Below are 22,422 nucleotides of genomic sequence, written 5' to 3'. Positions count from 1 at the left end.
TCTGTATGTAATAACTATTAGGGGTGTGCACAAAACTGGGTTGCCCGGTTCGGTTCCAGTCTAGACTGGACTCGAACCAGACCAGGCATGTTCAGTTTTGACACCCTTTGAAACACCCACCCACACACACACACAGAGTTCGGTTCAGTTCAGGGTGGGTTCAGGAGTTAATTAAAACAAAAAACGTTAAAACATTAAATTTTACTTACTGCCACCCGGTCTGGGGGCTTAGATTCAGCCATGGGGGGGGGTCTCCAGAAGTCCCCCCCCAGCCTCCATTTATGTACAAATTACCTGGTTCGGTTCAGGAGGTCTTGAGCCTGTTCCGGGCCAGCCCTCCATTGTGGAGGCCATTTGGGAGGCTGAGACGCTTGCCCAATGGGCCTTTGCATGACCTGGTGACCCAGCCATGCAGAGGCCCACTGGGAATGCATGGGGGCCTCCAAAATGGCCATCACAATGGAGGGCAGACCCAGAATGGACAGAAGACTGCCTGAACCAGGCAGATTTGTGCATAAATGGAGGCTGGTGGTGGTGGGGGGGGGGCTTCTGGAGACACCCTCCCAGTAGCTGAATCTAAGCCCCCAGACTGGGTGGCAGTAAGCAAAATTTAATTTTTTAAAGTAATTTTTTTAAAACTTGAGAACCCCCCAAATGGCAAGTAGGAATTTGGTCCGATAGTGAAATGAACCAGCAGAGTGGGGTCCGGTTTGTTATCACACCATTGAACTGAACAGGTTCGATGTCAAACCTGTTCAACATCGAGCCTGTTTGCACATCCTAATATCACTTTCAGTAAACTACTAATATTCCTGATTCTACTCCACTGCCTTGTCCTCTACAACCACAACTCTTTCACTTCAATTCTAACACCTACTTTGGGAAATAGACTATTTTCTAGCCTTGGACTGTTTGACAAATGATTATATTATCATTTCCCCTGCCCATCAGTATACTGCTATTAAATGAGCATAGACATCAAATGGCCTTTATCTACAGTTCCATAGTCACTCACAATCAGAAAGGAAAGATCAAAGGAACTTTGAAATATGCAGCTTAGAAAACCTATCTTTATGTAGATTGTGAGAATTGTCCTTGACCTTCTTCAGCTCACGATTTTCCTATAAACTGTTTGCTCAGACCAGAGTCAATCCACATGTTTTAATATTGACAAAATAGCCTTCTTTCATTGCCAAATAAATGAGGTCTTTGGGGTTTACATTGCCAATAGAAGTATTCCCTTTTATGTTCTTCTGACACCATTGACTCATCAATTATCACTTCAGTATTACAAGTTTTGCTTTCTCTCTCAAACATGTATAATGTTTAACTTGGAATCAGCATCTTGGCTTAACTCTCTGATACTGTGAAACCTTCTATCAGCACATGAATAATCCATGGCTTTAGGAGACTAGATACAAGGGGAAATTGATTATTGGATAGAAACAAAATGCTCTGACAATAAGAGTTAATATTGTACCAGGCATACTCTGGTCAGATCAGACAGTGCCTTTAGCTTGCTTTCACAAAACATCCTGGTACCAAACTATATCTCCCATGTCTTTGCCAAGATGTAAAAAAAACCAACCCAGCTGCAAGATACCAACCAACACAACCACTTCTTAAATTGAACTGAAATCAAGTTGCTGTCAATGGCCAGACATATTTAAATGCACATAGGCAGAACAAAATGATATTAGATCATTTGCAACTGAGTGAGGTCTCTTTGTTAAGGCCGCAGTCCTTTGGACTGCAAGAAACCATATGTGGGAAACCATTTGCTTTCATGCCAAAGGTCTCATTCTTTTACTTTTTAAAATCAATCACACAGCCTACGTTCTCCAGTGACACTATATGGCTTAGATGTAGGGTGTGTGTGTGTGTGTGTGTGTGTGTGCATATGAGAGAGAGAGAGAGAACACACACAAAGAAGCAAGTAGACCAGGGCTGCACAACTTCGCCCTCCATCATTCCTGATGATTATTGGCCACCATGGCTGGGGATGATGGGAGTTTGAGTCCAGCAACAACTTGTGGGCCAAGGTTGTGCAGTCCTTAAATAAAGTGATAAAGAGAAAATCTAAGGGCTATTCTATACATTCAGAAAATTAGATGTACAGTCTTTTTGGAACTGTATTTTAAAATTTGTTTTTACTTATATATTCCATTCTTCTTCCAAGGAGCCCAGAACAGTGTACATAGTTAAGTTTGTCCCCAGCCCCCAGCCCCCAAAAGACACAGATAACCATATGATGGGTAAAAGGGGCCACAGCTTTATTGATCAACTATAAGCAGATTAGCGGACTGGATAGGGGTAAGCCCCCCACAAGACAGTGCGCGGCCTAGCAATGACTGGGTTCGGACTTCAGCGTCCTCCCCGTGCCTTGCTTGGGCAACACACCCTGGCTCTGGAAGGCAGCAAGTGGAAAACCTGCTTCCTCCCCTTCCTAGCCAACCCCTGAAGGGGGGCAGGACCCTTCTAGGTCTTTGCACACCCCGGACCGCGCAGCCCAAGGGTTAGTGAAGTCCTGAAGCAGGTTTCATGGCGAATCGTCCTCCCTGGGCCGCACAAACCACAAGGGAGCAATTGACCAATCAATCCATTTTAACTGTCCAAGGGTGCTCACCGATGTTCCATCCCATCTATTTACCACCCAACCTGCACTGTCCCTGCCCAAGCCGTGACCTAACTAAATAACCATATAGGCTAGGATCGCAGAACGGAGTAGGCGAAAAAACTTCCAACATGGCCAATGCATTGGAAGCCAAAAATTCCTACTCAACCCCCAAAAGGGTGTCCAGCCTCTAGACCTGCTCTGCTCCTAGGGAAGGGAGGGCGGGGGAATCTGGCGCCAGACTGCAGGTCTGGGGCAGGGAGCCGCAGTAGCGGCTACCTTAGCTCCACCCCCAACACGCAGAGACCTTAAGAGGTCCTTCCTGGGGCCGTGTGCAAGGGGCTGGGACAAATCACCCTCCCCTTAGCACGAGGCCAGGGGAGGGGGCATTCTTCCCACAACAGTCCTGTGAAGTAGATTAGACCAAAGTGACTGGCCCAGAGTCACCCAGAAAGTATCATGGCTGAATGGAGATTTGGTCTCCCCAGTCAAGGTCTAGCACTCTAACCACTACACTACACGGGCTCCCATAACATAACCATAAAAAACTCACCTGCATTCTGAAGAGGCATTTCTCACCTGCATTCTGAAGAGGCAGTTGGGTAGGACAAAACTCTGACACCCCCACCCTTGAGGATCAACAGTAAAGACAGGCTTTTCCCAAGTGAAATATTGCTTTCAGGATCCAAAACACTTCATAACTTGTTTGGCAGTAGTATTTAATTCATTAATCGCACTAGATCAATGAGTCTTCATGGGACCTTCACAAACCAAGTCCCAAACAGAACAACAGAAATGTAACTGAAGCTGAGACGCATGTTTGGCTAAAATATACATAGTGCAAGAAAGAATTTTCCTAAAATTATCAGAGTGTTGTAGAAATAGAATAAGCCATTATGCCATATTGTGACTTGGGTTTATAAATGTCACCTAAATAAATACAATACTAATTTTGAATCCTAAGAGCACTAAAAGGGGAACAGCATTTTCTCAAATCCATAAAATGAAAATGCAGTTTTAAAATATTTGTATTCAAATTCATTTACAATTACATCATCCTTGGAATTCTGGTATAGTTATAATACTCATAGAAAATGGACAAGAGAACACATGTTTACTCTTCAATAGTTTTAAAAAAAAGAAAAAATAGAGTACAATTAAAATAGATGGTTATGAAATAGGATCAAACAAATGGTTGTTTTAGTAATCTAACTGAGAAATAAAGGTACTCATCAGAATGTTATCAAGTAAAATAATGTAAAAGTACTTGCAAATGTTTTCACTAATGTCTCTCTCACATGCAAATGAGTGGGTTTACTAAGCAAACAAAATTGTGCATAAAAATAAAAAGGATGTGCTAGAATTTTAGCTCAACAGAGTATACATGAAATGTTTAAAACCGATTAAACAGGGAATTTGTAATGGTACAAAAACCATACCAGAATGTTCACAAAGCAGAGGGTGTTTTCCCCCCCTTTCTATTTTGAAATCCTTTATAAGAGACTAACAGAAGTAAACACATCACTTAGATGGTGTACACAGGATTTGAGGATAAGAATCACAATTGAGATTGATTGATTCAGGCGAGGGGCTAAGTTGGATATATTTGTAGCCTTGGTAGAAATATTTAAATATTATGTGACTGGCATGCTTTGCAATGCTGGGGGCAGATTACAAAATAACATTGTATGAGTAAACGTAAAGTGTGCAGTCAAGTCGATTTTGAATCCTGGCGCCCACAGAGCTCTGTGGTTTTCTTTGGTAGAATACAGGAGGGGTTTACCATTGTCTCCTCCTGTGCAGTATGAGATGATGCCTTTCAGCATCTTCCTATAACCCTGCTGCCTGATATAGTACCAGCAGGGATTCAAACCAGCAACCTTCTGCTTGTTAGTCAGTGGGGAAGCCCCATTTTATCTGGGGCTTACTTCTAAGTAAGCCTGTATAGGATTGGGACCATGCTAGGCAGTTCCAAAGAATTGCAGCAAATAAACTCTAAAAACCATTTTTAACAAGCACCAAGAAACCATCATTCTGTTCTAGACTGCTCTTGAACATAGCCAAACTGCCTGTGAATATGGAAGCTTCACTTGACCATACTTAGTAAATGAAGCCTCCATATCCACAGGCAGATTGGCTGTCATGTAGAACCTCTGTGTTCAAGAGCAGTCAACACCAGAACAGTAGTTTGTGTTAGAGAGCTTGGGAGGGAAGATTTATTTATCTGTCCCAGCTACAATGGAAGTGCACAGGTAAGGGAGCAATGCTAATTAATATTGTCTGGAGACGCGGAGGCTATTCACATGAGCATGCAAAACTGGGCAAAGGGAGCCCAGCCCGGTTTTGCATGCTCGTATGAACCACCGGGATTGTGCCCAATCCCAGTGGCTACCCAGTGGCAAACCCGCCTAAGTAGACTCCATTTAAATGAGGTTAAGGGAGCAAGTGCTGCCTTACCCTCATTTTCCTGATCATGTGTTAGCCGCAGCTGCTTGGAGGGAGGATGGGGATACCCCCTACACTGGGGCGGAGGGGGGATCCCAGAAATGCACTGTGCACTCACGCAGTGCATTATTGGGGCTCTGGGGTGGGGCAATGTGTAGTGGCATGTCCTGGCACCTCGACTCCGGGAGCTGCAGTGGCAGCCCACCCAGGGACTTGAAGCAGCTTGTCTGTGGGGAAGTTAAGGTAAACACTCCTTCCCCACAGACCATCCCAGAGCTCTTCTCACAGATCATGAGAAGAGCTCTATGGAGTTAAAGTTCTAAATAAAGTGGTTTACTTAGGAAATCCATCAGGTAGATAGATTGATACCTACATGCCTCATTGCTAGCTACCATACAGAAGGGGAAGGGAGAAGAAGGAAGTCTCTCTCTCAAGTGAGAGAATGAAACCTGAGAGTAACACAAGGGAATATATCAGAGGGCAGAGAAAGCACAGTCAGAGAGGGAATGCCCTTTCTGGCTGTCTCTACCCCAAAAGCCCCTACAGTCAATAGGGTTGCTGGTGCAAAGAGTCAATGCCATCAGGAGCTGCATCTCCAACAGCTTGTTGGTGCTGGGTGGAAATTGTCTCTGGGATTTCCTTGCTGGGCACTTTGACAAAGAGGTTGCTGGGCTAGAGTACACATTATTTTTCAAGCAGCACAAAACACGATATGCACACTATATATGTGACACTATATGCACACTTGCAAGGGAGTAAACACCATTAAACTCATTGGGACTCGCTTCTAGATAATGAGGGAACAGTTGAACAATAGCTGAAAACTCATGTTGGGGACAGAGTAATGAAAAGAGCTTCTTAAAAATCTGGATGAGAAACTATGTCAAACTACTGTAATATAAACCCACCACTATTACCACCACCACCTCACCCGTCAGCATATGGATTGTCACCCAGCACACAGAATCTGACATTATCTACAGCATTACACAGGCCATAAGATCTGTTAATATTTTAAAAACAAAAATGTCAGTATTCAGTAACGCTCCCTGTGGATTAACGGAGCCTGTGGCGTAAAGCAGAGAAATGTATGCTCTGTGTATGTTCAGAGGCTATGCCTCTTGTGCATAGCTTTTTTAATGTACTACTTTTAGACAGCAGGGAAAGAAATATATAGGCACCAGTAATTGTCATTAAAACATGCTATAACTTCATTAAAAGAAATAGAGAGCCCAGGCCAGAGGAGTTCACACATTATCAGCTCCCGAGAAAGAGGTTCTGGCCTTAAAGCCCTGCCACCACATCTCAAGACTTGCTTACGACTTGCATGACCTTGCAGGAGGAGGAGGAGGAGGAGGAGGAACATCTACTCCTTAAAGTTTGGAAACCTAAGAATTTGTGGACCATAAAGCAGCACATGACTGCCCCTATATAGTAAAGGGAAATTTGGTGAGGATTCTCCTGTACCAGTACTGGGACTGTCTTAAGTATAGAGGGGGAGGGAGGAGAGTAAATCCATACTCACAAGTACAAGCTGTGGCTGCAGCAGCAGTGGTCACAGGGAGGCGGCAGGGGCAGTGGCTCCTCCCATTGCCACCGGCTTCCCCTGTGTAGCTTTACTTAGGGTAGCCCCCCTGCCCCTGTACTGATAAAGGGGAATCCCCACTGGATTCCCCTTTATTTATTTATTAGTTTTTATTTACTGAATTTATATCCCGCCCAAGCACATGTCTCTGGGCAGCCAACAACCAGTATAGCTCCGAATCGGCTCAGTTAGAATCAGGCCTGGTTCGGTTTGAACTTGGACTAGCCAAGGCAGGTCCATTTCAACCCTGAACCCGACAAGCCAAGCCGGTTTGGTGTCAAGCCCAGCTGGAACCAAGCTGGCTCGCACACCCCTACCAGAGTGCAGCTTGTGTTAGGATTATCAATAGGCCTTATACATTAATTATTTCAGGACAGAACAGCAAACATCTGATCTCAAGACCAACCTAAAGGGATCCAAAACACGCAAGAGAACTTTTATTGATTGATTGATTTGATTTGATTTCTGTACCACCCTTCCAAAAGTGGCTCCACGTGGCTTACATTAAAACAAAACTATGAGAGTTGTTAGATATTTCTGGGAAGATAATCCTTTGTTTTAGATGCTGGCTGGCATCCAGATTAAATTCCTAAACAGTACTAATCAGGAAATATTCTGAATGCCTACTAAATTTCAATTGGACTTCCTCTAGCAAATTTAGTCAGGCTGTCAACTACTCTGTCTAAAGTCGTTAATTACACTCAGGGGGATTAACATCTGTACCATATAAGCTGTAAAGACTTTGTACAGTCTCTTATATTACACTGGCTTTACAAATTAGGCACCATGCAGCCAAACTTTGCCTTGGTCTTTAAGCTGGACACTGGGCTGGAGAAGGATGCACCCAGGCAGACATTCAACAGGTGCAACTTCTGCAGTCACTTTCTAGTGTTGCCACTGCTGAATTTATGCCTGATGTATTTCTACAAGGCATAGTGTTCCCCCAAAGCGCCACTTTTCCACGGTAGCCCTCAAATAACCTGCACTGAATACAGTAGGCATTTTCAGTCCCAGAATGTTGTCTAGGCTGACATCCATTCCTTATACTTCAGCCAAAACTGGTTACAGCTCCAGGAGGAATTGCAGACAGCAGATCAAGCTTTTGATTCCACCCATGCTTGTAAGAAGAACTTTTTTTTAACCTGAAGAGTGATGATTAATAGCAAACAGAAAATGGAGCACAACCATTATGCTTTATTTTGCCAGTTGATGTGTGCAACTTAGTGACAATTGATGCAGTAATGACATATATTTTTATTATGTTCAAGAACAAAGCCAATTGATGTGTCATGTCTGCTAGAAATGGAAGGATATTTTAAAACTTTGAGCAACAAGGGTGGCAGCTAGTCTAGTCAGAGTTAAGCCAAATAAAAGGACAGCAAAATTAACAAAAATGTTCATCTTCACTCCTGTTGATTTTTTGCCCTTTTAGGGGAGGAAATGTGTGATATATTTTAAGGCAACCAGGCAATGCTCTTCATCTTCTTGTTCTTCATTAACATGCAGTTAAACACAATGTCAGGAAGTTTTCCGACCTAGCAGTCTTTTCTCCCTTTTTCATTCAAATTGAAGGCCAAAAAAGACCTTGCATTGCTAACAATCTGAAAGTAGTGGGGAGAAAAAGCTGCTGGAGGAATGATATGTGAAATAGCTACATTTCTTGAATTTCTGCCTGGACACTTACTATAGTATGAAGCATTTGGAGGAAGAGCTGTGCCTGGCATCACACAGAAATCCATCAGATATATCTGTAGAAAGTGACTTGAAAGTAGATTGGGGTACTTGTTGAATTTCTGGCTGAACTTTTACTATATGGGTGGCATTTTGAGGAAGGACAGTGCCTTGAAGAGATGCATCAGGGCCCTTCCCAGATGATGGGCTTTGCAGCAAGATTAAGTGGTGTAAAGTAGAAAGAGTTATGAGGGCATATATTAGCTGCATATACATGCAGTAAAGATAATTCAGAGAACCCTGGAGGCTATTCACATTGGAATTGTTTTAAAAGATTCCTTCTCCATTCCTTGCCATTCTTTTTCCATGCACCATTCATACCACTTGCTGCCCGGTCTTCTCTGGCACGTCGCTCCTCCTCTCTCCTACCTGCGTATGTGTGGTATGTGTCTTTTAAAATTTATTGGGCCCATGAAAATCCATTTCAATTTCCTTTACTTAAAACTTATTTGGGGAGAGTTGGAGAGACTTTTACAAAACTGACAACTTGCCAGACCAAGCACACCGACACATTTTTCTACCATGTTGAAAAGCCTGCGGTAAAAATTCTGTCTACAGCCAGTATGTGGCACTCTTCTACTAGGTTTTGGGTTTAGATAGATTCAGATAGATTCATCTCTCTTTCCTTTTTTAACCATTTCTTTTTTAGCCTACTTTCCTTAAGGAAAAGTAAACTTATGAGATCGCCCAGCAGTGTGTGTGTGTGTGTCCCACCCTATCAATATGTACCAAATTGGGTACAGTTGTAGGTAGGGATGTGTGAACCGGTTTGACCTCGAGCTGGTTCAACATCGAACTTGGCCAGCTTGAGAGCAGAGACCTAACTCACACCTGGGCTGAACCTACCCCCAGCCTGTCCGGGGGGGGGGGGGGGAGTCTAACAGGAAAGGGTTTTTTTAACTCACCACCTCTGGCCATGGGGGTCTCTGGCAGTTCCTCCTCCCCCAGCTGGCCTCCCCTGGTCTCCAACTGGCCTAGTTTGGGCAGTTTTCTGGTTATTTCCAGCTGTTTCTGGCCCATTCTGGGCTTCTTCACACCAGCAGTGGCCATTTTGGAGGATGCTATGTATGCACACTGGTCATCTGCATGACCCTGGTCACAGAGGCAGTGAGTTAATTTTTAAATAATTCATTTGAACCTCCAGACCTTCTTTAATTCAAACTGAACTGGGTAGTTTGAGGGGTGGGGAGGACCAAACATGCCAGGTTCTGTTCAAGTCCTGTTTGGACTCGAACTGAATCAGGCATATCAGTTTCATGCACACCCTTATTTGTAGAGACACATAGGGACACCTCAGCAGCGTAGTTTGTGATGACATCATCCACTCCATTCAATATGGCAGATGCATAAACGTTTGAGGCTAACTTGTGAACCACCTAACAGATTTGCTCCAAATTTGCTACAGGTGTAGGGACACAGAGGGACAGTTCAATGGCGTAGTTTATGATGATGTTATTCACCCTGATTCAAGATGGCAGACATGTGAACATTTAAGGATTAAGTGGGCTAACTTGTGAGTATTGTAATTATTATCAATTAAGATTATATTGAAAAGAAAGTAGGCAGATTAATTTTTACCAGAGCACGTTGTTGTTCATTTGCTCCCCCTTCAGGCAGTCAATCTTCCACAAGATCATCGGGTAAATCTATTTTTAAAAAATTAAAAAGAAAAGTGAGGCTTTAAGAAAAGGTGCTCTGTCAGTATGTCCCCTTCATACATGTCAGAATAAATGTTGGGACAAAATCTAAGTATACTAAAAAGGCACTGTAAAAAGTGGAACCTTTTAGCACAGATATAATGTGGGCTAAGAGCCAATGCACAGGGGGGAATTGAATTGTGCATGGAAGGCATCTTGATGTCTCTCACAGACTTTGATGTAAATCCCCCCAATATATGAACACACATCCACCCTTCCTCTGGTGAAGCAATGTAAAATCATTGCTTAGGAAGGGCCCAGGAAGAAAGTCATCAGGGGCATCTGTAGGAAGTGACTGGGGAAGCTGCCCCTGTTGAAGGTCTGCCTGGATGCATCCCTCTCCAGCCCAATATCCAGCTGAAAGACCAAGGCAAAGTGTCGCTGCATGGAGACCCATTTTTAAAGCCAGCATTAATATAGGTCTTAACAGCTTATATGGTGTGGAAGTTAAGATGGGTACCTTAAGATGGAATTTCCATGCTTTTTAGAGCATGAGTGAAAATATGAAGCCATCTTAACTCATTTTAAACCAAAGGTTTTTGGATGACTGATAGAATATAAATGAGTGTGTGAAGTGCACTGAATGAATAAATAAATGCTTGAAAGCATGAGAGGAAATGAAGGAATGAATGAATGAATGGAGAAAGCAACAGGGGGAAATTTCTTCCTCAGAGCCATAACTATATTCTGGTAGTAATCCAAAGTACAATGATTGTTTTCTTACTTTTTTGTTTAATGGAGAAGATATTTGTTATAAACACACACATACACACACGCACACCAAATCCTCATCATGGAACTTGCATCTCTTGCACGTTATGCCTGCATCTTAATCTAAGCATGTGTCCTTATTTTTGAATGTTCACATATTTTCTGTTCTATGTTGTGTTAACCAAAAACAAAGCAAACCTCCCTTCTTCCTATCACAGTGGGAAAGGGTGCAGAGAAGGAAGCCGCATGTTGTCCAGCATAAATGGTTTGTCGCTCGTGTTCATGATAACTTGTATATTGAATTTAGGCCAGTGGGCTAGAAATGCTGCTTCAGCCTGATTCTATGTAGTTAGGTTTTCCTAAGGCTATTGATTTCAACAGGCTTATGTATACTCAAGTCTGCACAGGATCTGGCTTCTTATGCATTCAATTGGACTGCACAAGATCAGAAATATTTCTTTATCAGAAAGTGTCATTATTCAATATATTCAATAATTCTGGCTTTGCTTTCCACCAGCTCATCGGAGACCAACATTAGGTTATCAATCCTATGATTTCTTGGCTCCGTGCTGGATTCCTCTGTAAAAATTGTTGTTATGTTGGCTATTTTCCAATCTTCTAGTTTCAGCAGATTTTAGTTATCTGATGAGGGAGCTTTCTCCTAGAATCAAGCATATTGTGAGCAACTTGGTTGAAAATTATTTTCATTCTTCTTTCCCTGGTGTTTCTGGAAGTTTGTTTATAATGGATGAGCCATCTGCTACTGAAGAGACAGTTCTGCTTTCAAAATTCCATTAAAAATCTTCAGTGGCAAGTTCATTTGTCATCACCTTGTGTTTCTTTTATTAGAATTAAATACTCGTCACTATAGCAGCAATTCTGGTTTGATATTCAACTTGAATTTCCCCCTAAAAATGTTTCTGTTTCAGGTGCAATAGTAACATTGTCCATTAAGGTTTGGACACTTGTTTATTATCGTGACCTGTAATTGTCTGCTTCCTTGAGTAGTTACACTCGGTCAGCTGGAAAGCAAATTAAAACTGCTCAGTTACATGATTCCAGAATTTCTACTTCCATTGTTTGTTCAAGTCCTTCTATTGGGGTATGTTCACTTTCTTTGGTCTTCTTTAGCAACAGTCTTAAAGGCAATTAGAAATATTGCCATGAAGTTTAGGCACTGATCAACCTTCTTTTTTAATCATTATTAGTTCTTGACATAAGCTAGTGTTCTTCATTTACAACGAGAAACCTGTCTGGCGATAGGACAGAAAGAAAATGTGTGGGGAAAGGGCTTGTTTCTTGAAGGATCATGGGAAGGGAGAGGAGGAGAGAGGGATGCAATGGATCTCTGTGCACTCTGCACACAAAATACACTGCTGACCCCTGAGGAGTCTCTGTCAGTGAAAGTTTCACTACCCAGTGTCAGGCGTGGAGTGCAACTTTAGGTCTCACTACAACAGCAATGTCTCCAAGTGCCATGCATTCCCGCATAAGACTGAATGGCAATTGTTCATTTTAATATGAGACAATATCCAGGGGTTCTCTTGGGTAAACCACTGGGGTGGGAGTTCACCACTTGCCTCCTGCCCTTTGTGATTTCAGTGGCTCCAGTTATTGAGAATCAAGCCTCTTTTGTCTACATGGGGTCTGCTTGGGTCCTGGTAACCAAGTCCTATGACGAACCATTGAAGGAACTCAGTATGGAGACTAAGGGGTGATATACAACTATCTTCAAATATCTAAAAGGCATGGCTGAAATGACCACAGATAAGATTTAGACTGACCATTAGGAGGGATTTCCTAACCGTCAGAGCTGTGCAACAGTGGAACAGTCTGCCTGTGCAGTTATGAGCATTCAAGCTCCTCTAGAAATGTTCAAAGCAGAAGCTGAAAGCCATCTGTCAGGGATGCGGTCACATTTTCCTGTACTGATCAGGACAATGGTTCCCTGACCCCAAAGGGCTCACAATCTAAATGAAAGAACAAAGGAGACACCAGCAACAAACAAGAGACACTATACTGGGACAGTATGAACATAACTAGCCATATAGTACATTACTAAGGTTTAGTAAATGTAAGCTGTGGGCACAAGTGCATTTCTTTCAGGGACAAGGCTGCTGCTTTAAACTGCTTTAATTGCACTGCATCTCCAGGCTTGCCTTGTTGGTTTTTGTCTCTCATATAAATGTTAAATGCACAGAGCATCTGATTATTTAAAAGGTGACAACCAGACTTGTTTATCTATAAAGTTTAAATAGCAATGGCTTCTTCTGTTTCTGATGTGTCAGTTACACTTACTTTACAATGGCTGTAACACTACAGAGTATTCTTGTGCAGTATAAGAGGTGGTTAATGGAGGCTGGAGGTACAAACCTAAACATCAGCCCACTTTCAGTGACAACAATGAGAGGGCTTCAATACTCCTCAGTGATATTGTCAAGTAACTACTGAATCCACTCTCAATCATCAAGATGGAAGCACTTTTTGCAGAGAGTAAAACAGTTTATGAAAAGCACTCCCCTGGTCCAGTTCTGCACTACTTTATACAACCAGCACACAAAGGTAATACATTTGGGTTTCTTTTATAAAATCTCTAAAGATCAGAGATCTCTGGATAGCAAATGAATAATACATACTTCTTGAAATGACATTAATTTTCTATACCTCAGTACCATATTGATTTCCATTTATTAAACTGTTAACTCTGCACTAAGTTTATTCCAGTCACATAGCATTCTAGGACTGAGAAGGAAAAATAGATCTGTAGTTCGTTATGGTTTCTGGTGCATTTGTTTTCTAAAATAGCACTGAATCATTTTGGTGACCCTTTGAGAAGTGCATCAATGTTATATCTTGAGCAGAGCTTTTTCCACCTTAAAATGTACTGAGTCCTGCTTCTTTTACTACATTGGTGACTTGAAAGCTGGTTCAGTACATCTCCTTCCTTCATAGAAAGGAGGATTTGCTGGAGAAAGGAGAGCCCACATAGTCCTCTCCTTATGCTTCTGAGCATGCTCAGGAATATAATTTCCTGTTGTACATGGGACTTTTAGTTTTTTATGGTTCTTGGCCCAGTTATTTCCAGTAGGAAATAATGGTCCTGAGCATGCTTGAGCCAAGAACACTTAGGCTAGTGAAAGACAGGTCTCTGCTGTCTCCAGCAAGTCCTCACCTCTGGTTCTCTCAGCCCTTCCCAAGGGAAAGGAGGAGGCAAGCAGGGAGGACTACTTGGTAGCATTGGTGAACTCATATTATGAGCTATGGCCAATAGGGATGTGCACAAACTGATTTTTTTAAATTCAATTTATGCCCCAAATAAATAATCTCTGATTTGTTTTGTGTCCAAATCTACCCCCTCAAATCACCCCAGATTTGATTTGCATTTGATTCAATTCAATTTGGATTCAGATTGATTTTGACCACTTAATAAGGTCCTAAGAGTACCAAATTTGGAAAGTCGGTAGGTCCACATGGGTTCCACCTACCATCCAAATTTCAAGGTGGTGGGGCACTTGGTTGATTTTTAATGAATTTCTTGAATTTTTACTGGTCTTGTATATTAATGCCATAGGAAATAATGGGGATTCAAAGCCACCCTATCCTAACCCTAAAATGGATCCCCAGCTTTCATGTTAAAAAAAAAAAAAAGCTAAGCTCTAGCCCTTGTAGAAGTGGGGTTATGGAGCAAAATGTGCGGTCATTATTTTTCAAGTGTTTGGATTCTTTGGTGTATAATAACTTTTCTTCATAAAGAATCCCTATGTGAATTCATTGCACACCTTCATTTTTCTCTTCATTTTGACTGTTATTGGACAGTGTCAACTGTCAACTGCCATGTGCCTATACACACACAGACCCCACCTGCAAGGCAATGGGGTACTCGTTTCATTTTTTAGGAATATTGAAGTGTTTAGATTCTTTGGTGTCTAATAACCTTTCCTCATAATAAATCCCTATGTGGATTCATTATACACCTTTGTTTCTTCTGTTCATTTTGACTATCATTGGACAGTGCCATCTGTCAACTGTCATGTGTCAACGACACCCCCCCCTCCACACACACGCACTTGGGTACTCAGTTTATTTTTAATGGATTTTTGAAGTGTTTAGATTCTTTGGTGTCTTCATTACACACCTTCATTTCTTCTGTTCATTTTGACCCCCACTGCTTTGCAGGTGGGGGTGGGGAATTAGTGGCATCCCATCTTCCAACTACCCCCACAAGCCACGAGCCACTGGGTACTCAGTTTATTTATGAATGTTTGAGGTGTTTAGACTCTTTGGTGTGTAATGAATCCTCATAGGGATTCATTATGAGGAAAGGTTATTAGACACCAAATAGCCTAAACACTAAAAAAAAATTCCTAGAACATAAACTGAGTAATACCCCACTGCCTTGTGCAGGGGCGTAACTATAATGGGACAAGGGGAGACAGTTGTCTGGGGGCCCACTGCCTGCCCCCCCGAGGCGAGTCACATGACTGACTACCCCATTCGCGCAACCGCCTGGGCTTCCTTCCGTTGTATTCATCCTCCGAAATTGATGTGAGTGTTAAGACCTGGAGCTACCAGAACAGCATGTCTTTCTCTAGTACCATTAAATGACATTTTACTATGCTTTTTGTTACCACTATTCAGCCTCATTAAGATTTCTTTACTTCATGAGTTGAGCTTCAGTGGCGGGGGGGGGGATTTAAAATCTTGTCTCTGGGCCCAATACAACCTTGCTACGCCCCTGGCCTTGCGGGTGCGAGTGGGGTGTAGTTGGCACATGGCAGTTGATATTTGGCACTGTCCAAAAGACACTCAAACTGGATAGATGAAATTAAGGTGTGTAATGAATCCTCATAGGGATTCATTGAGGAAACATTATACACCAAAGAATCCAAACACTGAAAAAAATAAAGACCACACATTTTGCTCCATAACTCCACTTCTACAAGGGCTAGAGCTTAGCTGTCTTTTTTTAAAAAATGAAAACTGGAGATCTGGGGGAATTAATGGGAGTGATCTGAATCTTGATTTGATTCAAATCGAATCAGGCATGATGCAATTTATTTATTTTATTTGTTATTATTACACTTGGACCTGAATCTAGCCAAAGGACCACAGGGGTAATTTGTTTGTATCCAAATCACCCAAATCAGCTAGATTCGGGTACAAATCAATTTGTAACTGAATTGATTTGCACAACCCTAATGGCCAACTTTGGAAGAGTTTGGACTTTGCTCATAATGAGGTATAGATTTCTGAAGTAGGAAAGTCCTTATGCTTCCTAATATTTTAGGAAGAATAAGGACAGTTCCTAATCTGCTTCCATCATGAATTTCAACATATATTTCATACTAAATGATACACAAATCTGATTTATCTGGTTAAAGCACAATACTTTCAGAATATTTTGAATCCATTATTTTTAAAAGGGTTTAATGAGTTAAATCTAAATAGGAAGAAAACTTCAATTTCCCATTTATTTTTGGTTCTGCTTTTGGAAGTTATTGTATGAAAGTGACTTTCCTTAGCTAATGAACTATTCCTAATGATATGCATGTGTCAATATCTTGTTAAGATTGATCTAATCGTTTGTTTTTATAATTGAATTTTACTTAATCACTGATCCAATTCACTGACAATTTCTTAGCTTATTAACTGTTTGAGTTACAAACATTAAGCTTAATTTATGGAATAAAGCGATTTTCTTCTTGATTTTTCAGTTCACAAACTAAATTGTATTTGCTAAAATATCTTTGTCAAATCTGAAGAAAATAAAGCAGTTCAATCCCTAAGGTTAACTTAATATAGCAATCAATCGTTCTTTTGCTATTAAACGTTAGTTATGAGAAGTAGTATTACTAGGTACCACCTTTAAAATTCTTAAGACCTTTTGCAAAGCTTGATAATCCTTAATTGGACTCAGGTCCTCAGAGATACGAGAACTGCTCTAGACAACTCTGTTAAGCATACCATAGCAGAAAAACAAGTATTAACTCTGGTGCTGGGCTATAATGACATGTTGAGAACTGTCCTGTTACTTTAATCATGTTTTGTACCTAAAGCCTTCACATTTTAAATCAAAATAAATTGTAACTTTGTTAACTTCTGAGGCAAATTTTATTCAGCAAGATGTTGAATTCAAGCTTTAGGTAAAAATCCAGCTGCTCACCGCCTGAATAGGTGGCGTGGCTTGTTTGCCCCAGACCTTTCAGCAAGGAGCACAAGGCTGGGGTGTCAATTCATTGGATCCTTCAGAATCAGGGGGCGGGGTTAAGCAGCAAATGGCCACAACATTTTCCACTTCTGTTCGCTTCTCGTAGGCACCCTCCCTCCCTTCCCTTGGATCTAGTTTGGGCTTGCTAGTTGCCATTTGGGGTCTGGGCAGGAATTTTGGGGGTGCTTATCTGATTGGTCTAGGATGCAATCCTTTTTCAGCTTTTTGGGGTGCTTACCTGATTGATCTAGGGTGCATGTCCTTTTACAGTTATCTAGCTAGTTTGTTATATTTTCCTTTCTGGTCATTTGGCAGGTGCAGTGCAGTGGGAAGCAACAGCGCAGCCTTGGTGAGCACCTTAGGTAAGTGTTTGGCTACAGGGAGGACAGCCAGATCCCTTGAGGCTTGGTGGATCAGGGATGCTGACCTAGCCTGCTCTACTCTGTTAGAAGACATCCTTCCAAAAGACTAGGTGGCTTCGGGGGTGGTGGTGTCACCATCGAGAGAGACCTGACCTTAGGTCAGCTGAGACGGGCAGCCACCACTCTAGAGCCATGGGGCTGCCTGGAGCCAAGGTGTTATTGCCCGTGTCAACTAGGCTAAGGCTGCTACTTGCGCAGCCGGCCTTTAGGTACTGCACTGTGGGGGTGGAACACCAATCCTAGTTCCATTAAAATTACAGTTATTTATTAATTCAATAAAATTGTGGCCCTTTCACCAAAGAAGTTTGTGTCTCGTGTCTCCTTGGGTGTGTGCGCATGCAGTGATCCCTTCAAGTGGAAGATTGTCAGTGGCAATTTTGATTTTGTAAAGGTCAACCTGTGTGATACAAATGCTACCTTAAAAACAGAAGTAGTATAGAAATTGTGTTCTGGCTGATTACCAGTAAGAACAAAGAGCAATCGTAAAGCTCCCCACAATTCAGCAGACAACTGACTTCAATGTAATTCTCAGATAAATTGGTCTCCACAGTTTACGATGTATTGTACCCGAAGTGAGCTCTCCTTCCAATAACGCACCTAAATGTTTCACTCCGAATGGAAAACATATTTTAATATTTTATTGTCACAGGCCTTTTTATATTGCTAGCTTTTGTTTTCCAGAATCTATATAAAAATATGATGTGCAACTTTCTAATAGGCAGCTTCAGAAATAAATTGTGGTAAGGCAACATAGGATCTAAAAATGCAAACATACAATTTCTGTTCCATATTCTCCTAGTATTCTCCTCTGTTATGATATAATGTGTTATGTGTTTTTATTGTATGTTTTAATCCTCTGTTGTGAGCTGCCTAGAGAACAATTGATTATGGGATGGATAACAATCATTATTAGTAGTAGTAGTCTTTATAAAAATGCAAATTAAATGTAGACTTTATTTTATGTTGTATATAATCTAAAATGTTGGATATATAATGTGAATTTCGATTGAGAGCCCTTTGGGGACAGGGAGCCATTTATTTATTATTTATCTGTGTAAACCACTTTGGAAACTTTTGTTGAAAAGCGGTATATAAATATTTGTTGTTGTGAATACTATAAAAATTTGGTTCAAGATGAGAGTTAAGATGCTTACAACCTTCAATCACATTTTGAAATGCATCAAAATTGCAAATTATTGTGATTTAATTAGCTTTCTCACAATATAAGTAGTAAAGATTTTGTACAATCTTTTATTTGAATCCAGCTTTGCAAATCAGGCTCCATGTGTCCACACCTTGCTTTGGTCTTTTAGCTTGATATTTGAATGGCCAGAGCTGAGTTCAGGTATAAATTGAGCAGGTACAATTTGACCAATCACTTGCTACAAGTGTACCTGATGAATTTCTGGCTTAGGCATCTCCACAAGGCACAGGGCTTCCCCAAAATGCCACCTACTATAGTAAATGTCCAGGCAGAAATTCAACAGGTGCAGCCGCTCCAGCTATCACACTTCCAGTGAGCATTTCACTTCTCAGACTTCTTCCTCTGCATTCAGCAAGTAGGCAGCCACCATTATTTTTGTGGGCAAAATTCTATCATAGAATCATCAAGTCCTGCTCTATGGTGTGCATCCAACTGTTTTTTGTGGCTCAGTTCAAATTTGAACCAAATTAGAACCAAACTGCCAGTCTGTGAACCGGTTCAGCTGAACCAACCAGTGGCTTGGTCCATTCAATCAAACCAGGTCAGAAGCTTTTGAAAGGTAGGGTTCCCCCTTGCTTGTAAAGGGGAATCCTCACCTGATTCCCTTTTACAAGCATAGCCCGTCAAACTGGGTTTAACCGGTCTGTAATGGACAAGGCCCAGTTAGATTCGAACTTGGACCAGCTGCCTTTTAAAAAATTGAATTGAACCTGGTTCTATTTGAACCAGTTCTGCACAGCCCTAACCTGCGCAGTAATATGTTCCCTTAGTTGATTGACCTGCTTTAGTGAGGACTTTTAAAACTAATGACTGTATAAACACTGGATTTTTTCCTTAAAAACAACAAAATAATACTTTGTACTGTTGCTCTGAACTTTTGAATTCATTTAAAGGGGCAAGGAAAAAACGTTATGTTACCCTGGATTGAACACAAGTTTCCAATGTGTGAAAATTGGCTTATTTGGTGTCAATTTTCAAACTGCTTGATATTGAACTTCTGTATCTGAACTCCTCAATGTTCCATGCTAAATTTCAGATGGTTTGGATTTTAAGACCAATAGAATAACATGACTTATTATGATAGGGCATTGTTTTTTGTTCTCACCTTAACTACACAGGCACTTTCATAACTATATAACAAAACAGACTCCACTATTAATATCCATGTTTTTGATCCATTTGTACTGCACAAAACCTAGTAATTATTTACATAAATAATTAACAATGCTTTGATTATGTACATGTATCTGACTGAGTTGGATATTTCTCCATTATGATTTTTAAGGCAAAAAACCTTTGGTGAGAATGAAATATTTCCTGGGGGGGGGAACCTTAATTTGATGGAATGTTGACTTTTCTTACCCATTCACCATCCCATTCCCTGACATTTCCATGTCCTATGTTGCTGCTTCCTAATTACTGCTTCACTCTCCTTCCCAGAAATATCCTAGCCAATCTCAATTAATGTAGTGAGTTTGACAGTTGCTATTATGTTACATCGCCAATCTGGCTATGTGCTCTCACCACTGAAGGGAAATGAAGTCCATTTAGAATGAGAGCAATGTTTCCTGAACAGTTTTCTTTCTGCTTTTGAAGTATTCACTGAAAATTGATGAAAGCATGTACTTTTTGACATGTATGACAATGTTTATGAAAATATTACACAATCCTTTCTACTTACCCCTATCAATCTATCTTGCATGATTTTGAAAAGAATACTGAAGGAGACTAGAGATATATGAATACATATGACTCTTAATAGCTGCAATTACCAGCCGCAAGGAACAGGCAGAGCATCTCATTGGTGTCCTCAAGTGGGGACCTTTTTAACCCTCCCCCACAACAGAAGTGTTGCCATTCACTCCTAGTCAGGGAAAATTTAAGTGTTTCACTTGGAATGCCATGACAGTGCAACCTAAACTCGGCTTCTGATACTGGGTGGAGCAGCTGGCAGGGATCCCACAGGACTGAACATTCTGACTCTGTGTACCAGGAGCACAGAGACATACTGTCCCTCCAGGACAAATTGCAATCACACACACTGTCACAATGTTAGTGTTTTGCTGGTAGATAATAAGTGGTGACCTGTAACAAAGTGTTGCAGTATTTAGAACTTCTAACAGGAGTGCTTCTGTTCAGTGCTCCATCTAGTCGGAATGAGAGCCCTGTACTACAGTTTGGGGTTTGAGACAGAGATAGGGAAGTGGAATTCCAGGAAAGTGAAAAAGAAGGAAATATTTATCTTCCCTCCCTTCTCAGACCTTCTCCTACTGAACTTAGTAGTTTTCTGTTAGCAGTAAAAGAGGCCACATTTTTAAAAAATCAAATGTATATACTTCTGAATTCAAACAGCATTCCCCTGAATATGTAGAAACCAGTATTTTATTTATGGATAATCATGTTTGTTTGCTAATTCAGGCGTTCCCAAAATTGGGTCCCTATATGTTGCTGCACTACAACGCCCATCATCCCTGGCCACAATGGTCAAAGGCCATTGTGGCTGGAAATTTTGAGAATTGTAGTCCAAGAACATCTTGGGTCCCAGGTTTGAGAGCCTCTGTTCAAAGTGACCTACATTTAACCACCCTAGTTCACTATTAGAGGGAACAAGTGGTGCCTACAAGAACCCCATAGCGCTCGCCTAAGAATAACACTCCTGTAATGAAGTCCAAGCCAGCCTGCAACAGGGGCTTTGTCATCTGTTCACAGCTCACAGGGAAGGAAAATGTCAACTCTCATCAAAGGTAATACATTTAACAGGTGTTTGCAGATAATGGGGCTTAAGCAAGCATTCTGACAAAACTGTGAAGTCATTAAAGGTGGGCTTCTAAGATATGTGCACATTTGTTACCAAAAAACCCAACCACATGAGAATAATGAGGGATAATCAAAACAAGCTGTGCTCTATTTCTGTCCTGTGTTGTCATAATCGTGTGATAATTTGCATCCTTGAATATATTCCTAGGTTGTCGAGAGGCTTGACTGCAGGCTGAAGCAGATTATTATATTAAAATGTTAAAATTCACCTCATTACCCGGCATACTTACTTCAATTATTCATCCCATTAACCTGAGGCTAAAGATGCTGTATGCGATACCCGCTCCTCAAGAGGTTAATCTCCATGGATCTCTTTCAAGGTTAAAGACTTGTAACAGGCTCTCTTCTAACAATACAGCTTGCAGCTTTTTCGTGTAGTCTTCTAGTATATAACTGAACCTGTGAACATATAAAATATATTAACAAATTTCTTTTATGAAAAAGAAAACCAGTTTCCACTCTTTTGTTAATGTTCAACAAAGGAACAAAAATGCTTAATACTGCCTTAACTCTCAACTTCTCTGCCACCAGTTTGCAAAATCAGTTCAGAAAAGCACACAAACTGACTCTACACTGAGTCCGACAACTGGTCCTTTGAGGCCACTCTTCTCTTTCTGTGATGAGTAGTAGTTAAATTATATGGTCTCAATGGATGAGTTGTCTGACTCAGTGTAGAGTCGGTTTGTGTGCTTTTCTGAACTGGTTTAGCAAACTGGTGGCAGAAAAGTTGAGAGTTGTGCAATTGTGTCATCGCAATGACATGGCCTGTGTTGGGCATTGCCAGAGGGAGTTCTGCAGTTAGAAATGTGGGAAGCCCCCTGCTAGCTTTATGGAACTCCACGTAAATGCCAATGTGTCTCGGCAGGAAGGGGTCTGTCAGACCCCCTCCCCCCACCTTGCTTTGTTGTCTCCTCCTCCTCCTCCTCCTCCTCCTCCTCCTCCTCCTCCTCTTTCTTCTTACCTTTTACTGGGTGGGGGCCTGTGACAG

General features: G+C 41.4%; 1 long non-coding RNA gene across 1 annotated transcript in view; it reads left to right on the top strand.

The window, feature by feature from the left end:
* LOC128351720 (uncharacterized) overlaps window positions 1-21,841 on the top strand; it is a 33,471-nt gene extending 11,630 nt beyond the window's left edge. The window contains exons 2-3 of the long non-coding RNA XR_008320005.1: window positions 17,307-17,353; window positions 21,583-21,841. This is a non-coding gene — a long non-coding RNA (uncharacterized LOC128351720). The remainder of the gene's footprint in view (window positions 1-17,306; window positions 17,354-21,582) is intronic.
* The last annotated feature ends 581 nt before the right edge of the window (window positions 21,842-22,422 follow it).

This window comes from Hemicordylus capensis, chromosome 3 (assembly GCF_027244095.1).
Source record: "Hemicordylus capensis ecotype Gifberg chromosome 3, rHemCap1.1.pri, whole genome shotgun sequence".
In the NCBI taxonomy this organism is placed as follows: Eukaryota; Metazoa; Chordata; class Lepidosauria; order Squamata; family Cordylidae; genus Hemicordylus; species Hemicordylus capensis.
Note: the sequence above shows the minus strand (reverse complement) of the source record. Positions and strands in the feature narration are given on the sequence as shown.